Source organism: Nuphar pumila, chromosome 2 (genome assembly GCF_984573655.1).
Source record: "Nuphar pumila chromosome 2, dmNupPumi1.hap1.1, whole genome shotgun sequence".
Lineage (NCBI taxonomy): Eukaryota > Viridiplantae > Streptophyta > Magnoliopsida > Nymphaeales > Nymphaeaceae > Nuphar > Nuphar pumila.
Genome location: NC_143250.1, coordinates 30007440 through 30020086, shown reverse-complemented (window position 1 = coordinate 30020086; position 12647 = coordinate 30007440).

The following is a 12647-nucleotide window of genomic DNA, read 5'->3' as shown; positions in this document are numbered from 1 at the left end:
GCCATTTGGAAGCCGACATCATTCTCTGCAACTATTTTTTTTTGGGTGAATCTGTTTTTAACCATGCCTCGTTCGAAGACTGCATCTGCAAAAGGTTCTCCTCCTCCTACACCTTCAACAAGACATGGATTTTCTCTCAGATTACTTCAAAATCCTCTTCTATATGATACTTTTGGATCGATTTCTGCACTTCCTATTTTACCAGGCCGAAATGTCCTGTTTCACCTATTTTCTCGTTACAAAATTAGAGAATTATTTCCAGAAATTTCACATCTTTTTGATGCCTGTGCAGACACCCTTCGTTATCCTTTTCTGATTCACTTGTTTTATACAAATTTATAAATTGATCATGAAACTGGAGTTCTTTCCTCTCTTGTTCGTGATGTTGAAATTGAGTTTGATTCTAAACTACTTGAAGAAATCCTAGAAAATCCACCTTCAGACACTCTTTTCAATACTGTTGAACTAAATGATGAAAGAATTTTTGAACAAATTCTTCTTCAAGGTGCACCTCATTGCCCTCCTTTCAAAAATACTAATCTTCAAACTCGTGCATGCATCGCTGGACGAATCCTTGCCCATAATGTTCTACCTAAAACTGGTTCTTTTGATTACTATTCCACAGATCTATCTACGGCTCTTTATGTATTATTTGAAAATATTTCTATAAATTGGGCCAACGTGTATTTTACTAATTTTTGTAAACAAAAATCATTTCTTCCTTATGGATGTCTTCTAACTCGTATTTTCAGACATTTCAAAGTTCCCTTAACAAATGAAAAATATATTGAGCAAAAGGAGTTCTTTGATCAAACTATTTTTAAACGAATGAAAATCAAATATCTGCCTCCTTTAAATGTTGATCAAACTGAACCATCTAATCCTACTGAACCATCAATTTCTGAACCCTCACCATCTTCTGCAACACCTTCATCTTAAGCAAAATGAAAGAAATTTTCTACAAGTCAAGACAATGATGAAGTTTTGCAGCGGCTGGAAGCTTTGGAGCTGCATCAACACACTTTTCGTGAAGATGTGACTCAACAACTTTCTTCGATTCAGAAAGATATTACTGCAATCAAGGACTTGCTCAACTCACTTTTTTGATCTTTGTTTTCTGTCTTTACTAAACTTTGATACTTTATGGGTTGTAATATTTTAAACATGTATTTACATTTTGCTTATGCTATTTCCGCCCTTACTCTTTTTTATTATGACAAAGGGGAAAAAAATAGAATTAGACACATGCAAGGAAATTGCAGGAGACCTTGCATGAGAAATGCAAAATTAAGAAAAAGAAAGCATTGAAAATTGCATTTATGAAAAAGTTTTAAATGCATGAAGTAATGATGAATGGAAATGCAAACCAATCAATATATGATATATGTGTTTTGAATGTGCTAACTTTTAATGTTTTGCAGCATATTGATAGGGGGAGTAAAATCTCCATCTATGCATCTAAATGCTTCATCTTTGATTAAGTTTGTCATCATCAAAAAAGGGGAGATTGTTATGACAATGAAGCCGTACATGATACTTCAAGTACAAGGTTTTGATGATGAGGAAGTGAAATCAACTGCATTTCAGCTAAGGCAATGAAGACATTGAAGATATCGATGAAGAATCTTTGAAGACTAGTGTGCAAATGTTAAATTCATTAAAAGTCTTAGATTCTTGTAAGAGACTTACTTAGAGTGCATATTTAGGTTGCATTTTACCTAAAATATCTTTAGAAAAACTTTTCTAAAAGAACCCTTCATGAAAATATTTTTAGAAAACTCTTTTCTTAAATTTTCGTGTTTATTAGTCGACTAATAGACTCACCAGTCGACTAATCCTTTTGCGCCATATTTTCTAAAGTGTCATTTTTGTCAAATTAGTTGACCGAAGGTATTGTCAGTCGACTGGACAGAATGTCTGTTTTATGGAAATTTTAGCAGCAGTCGACTAATGACTTTATCAGTCGACTGGACAGAACATGTGTTTTCTGGAAATTTAGCAGCAGTCGACTAACCCTTTTATCAATCGACCGGACAAAATGTATATTTTTCAAAAGATTTTACCAGCAGCCGACTGAAAGGTTTTTCAGTCTACTGATAATATTATCAGTCGACTAATATTATCTCTAGTCGACTAAGTTTCAAATCTTTATATTTTCAAACGGCTCGATAAACAGATCAGTCGACCGACGAAAACTGTCAGTCTACTAATAACTAATTATTAGTCGACTAACTACTGTTTCAGTCGACTAATTTTGCTGTTTTTCCTAAAACTTAAAAAAGGCGTGTCTTTTCATTTTTCAAACGTTTTGATCATTCAAAATGGACTATTTTAACACCCTTTCATACCCTCAACGTATAGAAACTTTCAACTATAAATATGAGTGCATTTTACACTAAAAAACACAATAATTTAATCAATTTGAATCAATTACTCTTTGCTTTTCACTCATATTCATTTTCTCACTCACCTGATATTTTTCACTTCAGTTTTTCACTCAAATTCCTTTGAGAGACAGTGAATTCGTGAGTAGAGTATTCCAACAACCTCAAAAGCCAATTGCATCTCATTTGCATTCAAAAGAAGGGCTCATAGGTTGTATTGTAAGTTGTTACTTATTTTATTTTTCTGTAAAAGAAAGGACTCCTTGGTTTAAAGGAGTTGTTTGCTTTCAGTAGGTGTGTTACTGAAAGTGGGACCGGATTTGGTCTGTATGATCTTGTAGTTACACAAGGTTGATAGTGGAAATCTCAAGCGGGTTTTGTTTGGGGACTGGATGTAGGTCGGGAAAGACCGAACCAAGATAAATTACTGTGTTCTTTGTGTGTTTGCTTTTCAAATTCCAAAATTCGTCAATATTCCGCAGACAATTTTTAAAAGCACTATTCACCCCCCTCTAGTGCTCACTACCTCGATCCTACTGCACTTTCACAATCTTCGACACAATTTTGGAGTATAAGTTTTCTTAAACTACCGGGGTGAGAGAAAGGTTCACATCTGACCTATCGAGAATGACTTTTGTCTACGTTCACTTTTATCCCCAGGGTCGGTGCAGTGCGGGTTCACAATTAACCCACTTGCTCGACCTCATTAGTACTATCTAGCATTATGGTATCATAGGCTTGAACCTGACCATGGTTTGTGCAACTTATCTTGTCTTAGGAGGACTTTTCCTCGATGTATGTTCTTCCACAAGGAATATTTATGCCCTGATAATTTCACATTTATAATCGCACTTGGGTCAATACTCGTATATCTTATTATATTTATCATGCATCTCATGAATATCACATTTACCATAATTGCAAATTAACATACAGATAACATAAACTTTGCAAACAAGTACTTGGGTCAACACCTATAATTTATGTCATTCATCCATGCATCATATCACATATCATTCACCAAACTTGCAAATGTCTAAGACGAATAGTGAAAACTTATATTCGAATAAATCATTCACATCGATACCCTTAAAAATCTATAACAATAGACATGCATCACCATGCATTTGCCAAATAGCCAATTATCAAACTCAAATAGCGACTCTCGCATTCAATTCTATCATATCGATCTATGGCCATCACTTTTACATCCTAAAGTACACAAAGATACATGTATCCTGTTTATGACCCTCAATTTACCACATTCGCAATTGTCAAACACGAATGGCGAAACTACCCCAATTCTATTTTCCTGTATATATATCGCAATTGCACACATACACATTTTAACACGTAAGTCTATGCATATTCCTTGATCGTATACACACACAATTGCTACACTTGTATGTATGTTGTCTCGACACACATAAGAACATACACTTTTAGAACTCTTACTTATAAAACACGTTGTTTTATATACAAATTTTATCTTTTAATATTTAACATTCATCCTACAAAACAAAACACTTCTTAAAGTTTCAGATCACCTGGTTCTGTAATGCCCCAAAATTTTTAACTTAAAATATATAAAATTTCAACCCATTTTTTTTAAGTCTTTTGAAATGTGATACTGCAAAAATAGTTTTGGGGTTCGAAGTTCGGCAACCCTGGGCAGGTTATAGAAATAATAAGGTCTAGGTTGGATTGAATCCAATTCCTATTTGGACTTGAATCCAAGTTTACACACAGTGATCCTAGCGGGAACATTGATTCTACAAGAATAGAATGAAAAACATATCCATTAATAACTTAACAAAATATCATCATCCATAATTAACAATATATTTACAAAATAAATTCAAAACTTCTCAGTCTAACTAAGATGGACAAATCCTAAGATCGACATGGAAGATAAAAATATGGTTCATGGCTTCGCCACTGCATCGCGTCATCGCACTGTCATTCATTCATCACCTGCACCCCATGAAATAGGGTCAAACTCTTGCAAGCTGGTAAGATAAATCATAAATATAGAAATTAAACAATACCAGAATATTCATCAACCATATGATATCACCGTTCATCAATTTAACACAATCATGCTCTCACAACATATCAAACAATATTGATTATAATATAAGTGTGAATAACTAGCAACATGTATCTCATCAATAAGAACAATTAATAATTGATATGTCATTAAAAGCGTTATTTCTCTTTATTACATCCTCTGGCATGTGGAGGGTGACTTCATTGTATTTGTTGAGGTCGTTGCAGTGTTTATTATGCTTCAAGTCTCTTTTTCTTGTAGTGCCTAACAAACTAGATAAACTATCACAAGCGAGTAGTCTATGACCAAGGGAGTCCTGCAAGGGTTAACTAGATTGCAATCTGTACTACTGTAGTAGATGTGGTATACTAGGCTTCCTTTTTAGTGCGCCAGCTACAACATTAGCCTTACCTAGATGGTAGGACAAAGAAAAGTTGTAATACTTAATGAATTCCAAACATCTACGCAGTCGCATATTCAACTCTCTTGAGAAAACAAATAATTCAATCTCTTATGATCCATGAATACTTTGAACTGCACGCTATACAAATAATGTTGTCATATCTTCAACACAAAGACTATAGCGACCAAACTCAAGATAGTGGGTCGGATAGTTGCACTTGTGAACCTTCAAGTGATATGATGTGTAATCTATAACCTTACCATGCTGCATCAAAATGTACCTCCAACTCATGCTTGAAGCGTCTGAATAAACCACAAAACCACTATTGCCTAATGGCAAAGACAAAACTGAAGCTGATGTGTGTAATGCCCCAAAATTTCCAACTTTGAATATGTAAAAATTTAACCTATTTTTTTTAAATAAAAAATTAGAAATAGCACAACGAATATAGTTGGGTTTAAAAAGTTGAACAATTCTAGTGGGATATAAAAATGAAATAATTAAACTAGACTGGACCCAATTTCATCAGAATTGGACCCATCTCTACTCACATAATAAGAAACAAAAGCAATTTCATTCCAAATTCATAATATCAGTTTAGAACTGAAAATACAAATTTTGCAAGATGAATAAAAATATCTTAAATAAATTGAGACACCCAAAAGTAGTCCTAGAACCGCCAAGACAGTTAGAAAAGATGGTTTCTGGCCTTGCTGCCACATCACACCCTCACACTACTTCCTCAATCATCACATGCGCCCCATGAAATAGTGTCAAACTCTTGTGAGCAGGTAAGAAAATCTACATTCATGGGTAAATGAATATTACCAAAGCATCAATCATGGATGTCATATCATGCTATCATGGTTCTATCGTCTAACAGTCATGTGTGCAGTATAGATGCATAAGAAAAGTACTTATTCATAGATATTGTAACATATGATCAACTAACAATGGATACAACATGAAAATCAAGTAGATATCATAATCATTGAAATTATCTAACATGGATATCACAATTATTGTGGTCAGATAGTTTGCATTGTTAGAATAATTTTGTTTCTCTTGACTATACCTTTAGGTATGCGAAGATAGTTGTTATCATGTTTGCTAGAGTATACCACGGTCTCTATTATATCATTGATGTATTTTTGTCGTGGTATCTACAAATCGGATAAACCGACCCAAGTGTGTGGTTCGTGATTGAGAGAATCTTCGCAAAGGTAACCAGATTGCAATCTATACTATTGAAGTAGCTGAGGTATACCACTTTTGGGTAACCCCAACTTTCCTAACTTCGACTGACTGGACGTCCTAGGACGTCATTGCTCCTGAATTCAAGTTGGTATGATATGTAGATGAAACCTACATGTGACATTGTCACACAAGGTTGTACCATTCCACCCTCTCTAAGGTGGACCAACATTGTGAATTGATTAATGAGCAGTCTAATCTTCTTAAGATGGTTAGCAATTTGTGCCCTCGCTTCACAAGGCAAATAGGCTCAGTAGCCTCAATACTTCCCTCAAAACAATGTACATGTCATGACATGGTTTATACCCAAGCCGTTTATGTACTCTAACACCTTTAGCTCATAGGAACATCTTTCCTGTGAAGGTGATAACAAAAATTTTTAATGTGTGGATATATGCATGTGAAGTGAGACTTTCTCTTACAATTTGTGGCTTCATATCTCACCCAAGCTCATAAGAAAACATTTTTCAACTATGTATTGCAATATTTATTTATATGACAGAGAAGATCTACACACAAAGTCAATGATGTTCACTAGGTTCATTGAACCTTATGGCCTTAACATCTTATAGCATAACATAAGACATATGATTGTAGTTAATTTGCTTTCTATTGAAAGTTTTATCACTAAGTCATCACTATGATCCAAGATTTAAAATGATATAACAAGAAATTTTCTAAACTATAGAGGTGCTTCAAAATGATAACTCGTGTGACTTGTTTTATGGACCAAGCTTCTAGCTAGGAATAATTTCAAAAATCAATATTGATAAAACATGGTGAATCCTTTATGGATAATGTTTCTAACCACAAATGAGTTTTGAAAAAAATGCCAAGTCATGACAAATCATGATTGAGTCAAGTTCTAACCATAATTGTGCTTTGAAAATGATAAAATATGAGAAATTATGTATGACTAAAGTTTCTAACCATAAATGAGTTTCGAAAATGATAACCCATGTATGAACTAAGTTTCGAACCATGAATGAGTTTCGAAAATGATAACTCATGTATGAATCAAGTTTTGAACCTTGAATGAGTTTTGAAAATGACAACTCATGTATGAATCAAGTTTTGAACCATGAATGAGTTTTAAAAATGATAACTCATGTATGAATAAAGTTTCAAACCATGAATAAGCTTCAAAATGTGAGAACTCATCTATTGTATAAACAAGGTTTCTAACCGTAATTAGGTTACAAACACATTATATAAACTCAAAATAGCTATGCTAATTCTATATAGTTCATGGTTTTGGTACTTTCTAAAATAATAATTTATTCAATTAAAATATTCTTGGTAAATTATTTATGACCAAAATACCCTTTGATAGAACTTCTTCTGAAAACCATCAAAATACATCTAGTTAAAATAAGTTATGACTCACCAGAATAAATAGCTTTAAGGAGAAATTAAATATTTTAAATAGTAATTTATCTAATATAATTCTAGAAATGCTAATTTTGCCCTTATTGGCGAGAAATGAGAAATTGCACATGTAAAATACCAATAAAAGAAATTTAAAACTAGAAACGCATTTTCAACTTGAGGATAAAATTGATTTCTATATTTATTTATAATATTCAAAACTTACAGGTTTTACAACTAACCACTAAATTAATTTATTAGTTTTTCATTTTTAATTCCTTTATTTATTTATTTATTATTTCTTGAATATCCCCAACATAAGTCAAATTCATATTGGATCCCTAATTGGATCCAAATTCAATTGGGTTCAACCCAAACCCAAAGCCTAATTAATTTTATTTATTCAGTACTTAGCATTTATTCTCCATTAACCATAATTTAATTAACTTACATGGTTAATTATTATTTATCAAGGTAATTAGTTACTAATTTAGCAATTTAATAATGACCCTAAATTGTTAATTAAATTATTATTTTTTAATTTAATTATCGATATAGACATTAATTGTCAACAATACCTAAGAAAAACCCAGAACTTAAGTTTTTAACACAGATCAAACATACAAATTAGTTAAATAGGAGAAATGGAATCTTTCACATTGTACACCAAAAATCTTTGTTTAAATTACTAAATTTTTTTGGGTCTTATAACTTCTCAAATTATAATATATTGTTCGCCAATTTCTCAACTTCAATTAGTTTAGAAAATATAACTATATATTATAAACCCCAAGAAGTCTCTTTCGAGTTTACATATCTCATTGGAACTGAGGGTAGAGATTGTCCTATTTTCGTGTGATTATCCTAAAGACACAACAAGAAAGTGAGGGACTGTATCTCTCTATACGTGTCCTCTATTCGAAGATTTTTCCAATCTCGGCATAAACTCTGGTGACATATCGTCCATGCGAGTAGTAGATGGTGTTACAAAGCGAGTGCAACATGGATTATGAAGCAAAACACATATAAGCATCAATGACACACTTTTTGAGACAATATATACGAACTTAGCCTAAGTAGGCTAGGTTTAAGTCAAGTGAATCAAACCTGGGTTTAGGACCAAAGAGAACTTTGACTTTAACTAGACCTAGCTGGGCTCAGCCAAGTCAAGTGAGTTTGGATCAGGTCAGGTAGGTTCAGACTAGGTCAGACAAGCTCAGACCAGGTCAGGCAGGCTCATACCAAGTGGGTTAGGTAGGAGAGGTTCTAGAGAAAGAGAGAAGAGGATAGAGGGGGGGGGGCAATTTTTATGAGAAGAGAGAGCGAGATGGGGGTTATTTATAGCCAAAGGAAACTTGGTCTCTAAGTTTTCTTTTCTTGGTTTGCCCTTGGTTTTTTGGATAAAGACTGAAGGTTCCTTTGATGTGGGATCCAAATAGAAAAATCTATGAGATATTTTATGAGTCCCATAAGATATTTTTTGAAGAATATTTTTATGGGTCCCACCAATATTTTTGTGAGTCTCACAAAAATTTTGGGTTTGCGGTAAATTTTTTTTTTTAAATTAGAGTATGTCATTCTCTTCGTATCGATGTAACTAAGAAAGTTGTTTTGTACAAATCTCCTAATTTTACTCAGAGAGGAAGTTATGACTCCTTAACTGTTTGATCATATATTCGTGAAGATACAAATATCCTAAGTATAAATGGTTTATAAAAATTGATCCAATTCGTATTTTGGGTTCATATGCTATTTTCATTTAAAAATGCCTCATAAATTTATTCAAAACTTTGCTAAAAATTATGGGTCTTATAGTGCGGCATAATTTCTAAGGCAAAAATTAAAATTTTAAAATTAATAACATGTAAAATAGGATTAATTAAGTTATGTAAACAACTCTAATTACATGCTCACATCAATAATTACTTAAAAGCTAACATAATCATCTATTAGGCATATTCTAAAACCTAATTACGTTAACATGCTACTATGCTACATGCATAAACTAACTTAACACTAAAACATACAAGATTGCGACAAAGCAACCTAGATAAGCATTCTAAAAATTCAGTTAAGGGTTCCCACTCTCATAGATCAAGTGTATACGTGTTGCAAAACCCAAAAAACCAAGGGGTTTCACAAACTTCGCAATAAACCGCCTCTTTCTCAATTCATCAAACACTTGGTGTGCACCTGCAACACCAAAAAAACAATAATTGAACTTAGCTAGAATGCTCTCACGCTAACGAAGAGTGCTACAATAATACACACAAATCAAGGTGGCACCAAATCAAGGTGGCACCAACATGAGTTTCTGGATTTCCTATTCCGTTGAACTTTACGAGCTTCTAAAGGGTGATCCCTAGAGGCTCGTTATCTTGGCCTAGGACAAGGTCCTGAATTTCATTTGGCATTCTCTCTCCTTTGTCATTCCTCATTTGTTAGGTCATTTTTCTCAACTCCTCTTTCAAATTTTAGATTCACTTTTCATACTTATTGTAATATCCATAAAATTCTCGAATAAATGAAAATAGGTTTTTCTTATTTCAATGAATTTGTGTTGAATTAATATATACATGAATATATATATACACACTCACAATTATGAAGGAAATAGGGGTTAAGGGCAAAATTATAATTTTTCCTATCTAATTTCAGAGTTTTAAATATTGCGTTACATCCATATCAAAATTCTAAGAACAATGATCTTGATTTCATGAAAATCAATGTTATAAAGCATTTAGAGTGCTTCCAACAAGTTTCAGGGGCATAGTAGTAATTTTTGTCAAATTTCAGGGGCAAATATGATGTGAACATCATAGTTGTCCAACTCCTTGTTGACCAGACTCAGTCAAACCCCATAAAATTTTCCTTTATTCAAAACCATACCCCTAAGTATAGACTAGACTATAAATGAAATAAAATTTTCATTAGGGGGCTAAGTAAAAAGAAACTAACCTAAGTAACTAGACTAAAAACCTAACCTAGTTAGAATTCAATTGTGTTTAAAGGGACTAAACCTGGGTTTTTACTCAAGGTCCTGACCCACTTGAGAGCCACTATGGGCTAGCCATGGTTTTGGCCCATTGTTTTCTAAGAGAATGGCGCCCCTTGGTCTCTCCACTTGGCCCAAGGCCAAGGCCAAGTGGAAATATCTTCTTTCCACTTGGCTATATCCTATCACCCTCTACCCCCTATAAATACCCCCCTTCCCCTCTCATTCATCTGAAAGCTCTCCCTCTCTCCCTTCTCTCCTCTAGCCCCCTTGATGTCACCCTTGTGGTGGTCATCCTTCCCTCTTAGCCACCTCCTCTCCACCCTAGCCACTAGGCTAAACCCAACCCTCTTAGGTTCAGACCTATCTAACCTAGTTAAGAATTTGGTTTGAACCCAACCTAGCTAACTTAGCTCCTATGATCTAGCCCAATTTTTTGTTTGAGCCTAGTCTTTGACCCACCTAGTCCTCCTAAGTGCACCCAATTCGACCATAACCTGACTAGGTTCAACTCCACCTTTCTCCACTCTAGCTAGGTTTTACACCAAGTTAACTTAGCCCAACAAGGTTCGATTCTGCCAACCTCCGTCAATGAAGTTATGCCCTCGAAGGAATCACCAAAGCTTTCGTAATATTTTTGAAGAAAAATTCTTCCTAGTTATTTTAGAAAATTTTTGCTTCTATCAATGAGCATTCAAAGACAGGAACTTCTCTTGTCAAATACTTGTAGAGCATATAATGTTTGATATATGCAATTATTTTCTTTGAATATTTGCTTCCTCATGGCTTATCGAAATAATTGATCGATTATTGATATTTTCCAAGAAATAGAGGTATTTTATGAATATTTTACAAGTAATGAGTGCTTCTCAAGGAAATAAATATTCTCAAGAAAAAATGAAGTATTTAAAAAAAAATACTTTCAAAAGCATTCACCTTGAAAAGAATAAATAATTTTTCAAAGAAATATTTCACAAGTATCTTCAAAACAAGAAATTCTAGATAAAGATTTATAAAAGAACTAATCTTTTAGAAAACAAATATTTGATGAATATCCTTTATGAAAATATCTATCCACGATTCCTATAAACTCTATACATACTTTACAAAGAGTCGTTTACATAAACTACATGGATAGTCATCTTCAGCCCCGTTTATGAGTTTGAACGAGCTCTTTGTGAGCTGAGCCATGAGCTGTTTATTTCTTTTGAAAGAATAACCAGTCAAATTTTGTAAAGCTCGTAGTCTGAATTGAACTTTTCATGCAAGGAAATGAAATGACTCTTTTTGTACAGTTACATTGCATCCGATCCGTGGTGGTAAAGATGATGACATCTTGACTGTTGTGCAAAACAATCATATTGGGTATGGGTATCCAATTTTCGTTTAGGAGGGTTATCTGATCTTGAGAATTGTGTCTTGCATTCTTTGGATTGCTTCCTTTTAGGAAGATTATACAATGCGATTTTGCACTAGATCGCCCTCTATGCATTATTGATGGCATGTTTTTTTTCTTTTATTATATTAACGGAGGGAAACCACCTAACTCCTCACCCGTCCTCTGCTTCCGTCTTGTGGCAAGGAATGAATGCTTTAGCCAGCTAACTTTGACATTCTTTTTTACATTCTTTCACCTTAATGTCTTAGGCCTACCTAACATTCTTCCGTCTTGTTGGGTGCGTTCCTGTGCGCCGCCGGGCGGGTAGTTCATTAGTAACATCATGTTACTAACATGCCCTAAACTGTTTATATGATTACCATCATTGGTGGGATTGGAAAGGTGTCCTGCCAAATGAAGATCCACTGCACCTACCTTCTCTGATCTGCTTTCTTCTTATAACTTATTGATTAAAATACCCTCACCTCTCTCTCTCTCTCAACTGAAGAACTAAGAAGGATTGCTTTGTCCCAAACCTGCCACCATTGATGTTGGCGTTGGCCCCAAAATCCACTGCCCATCTCTCGATCTCCCACCCATTCACCCAATCTCTCTCTCTCTCTCTCTCTCTATATATATATATATATATATATATATATATATATATATATATATATATATATATATATTTGTGTCCACCCTAATTTGTGTTGAGATCAGGTAATATTGAAAATCACAACGATTCCTTCGTGTGTTAGGATGATAAAGAGCACCACCATGGGCAATCCTTTTGGGGTTGGGTTGAGGTGACATTA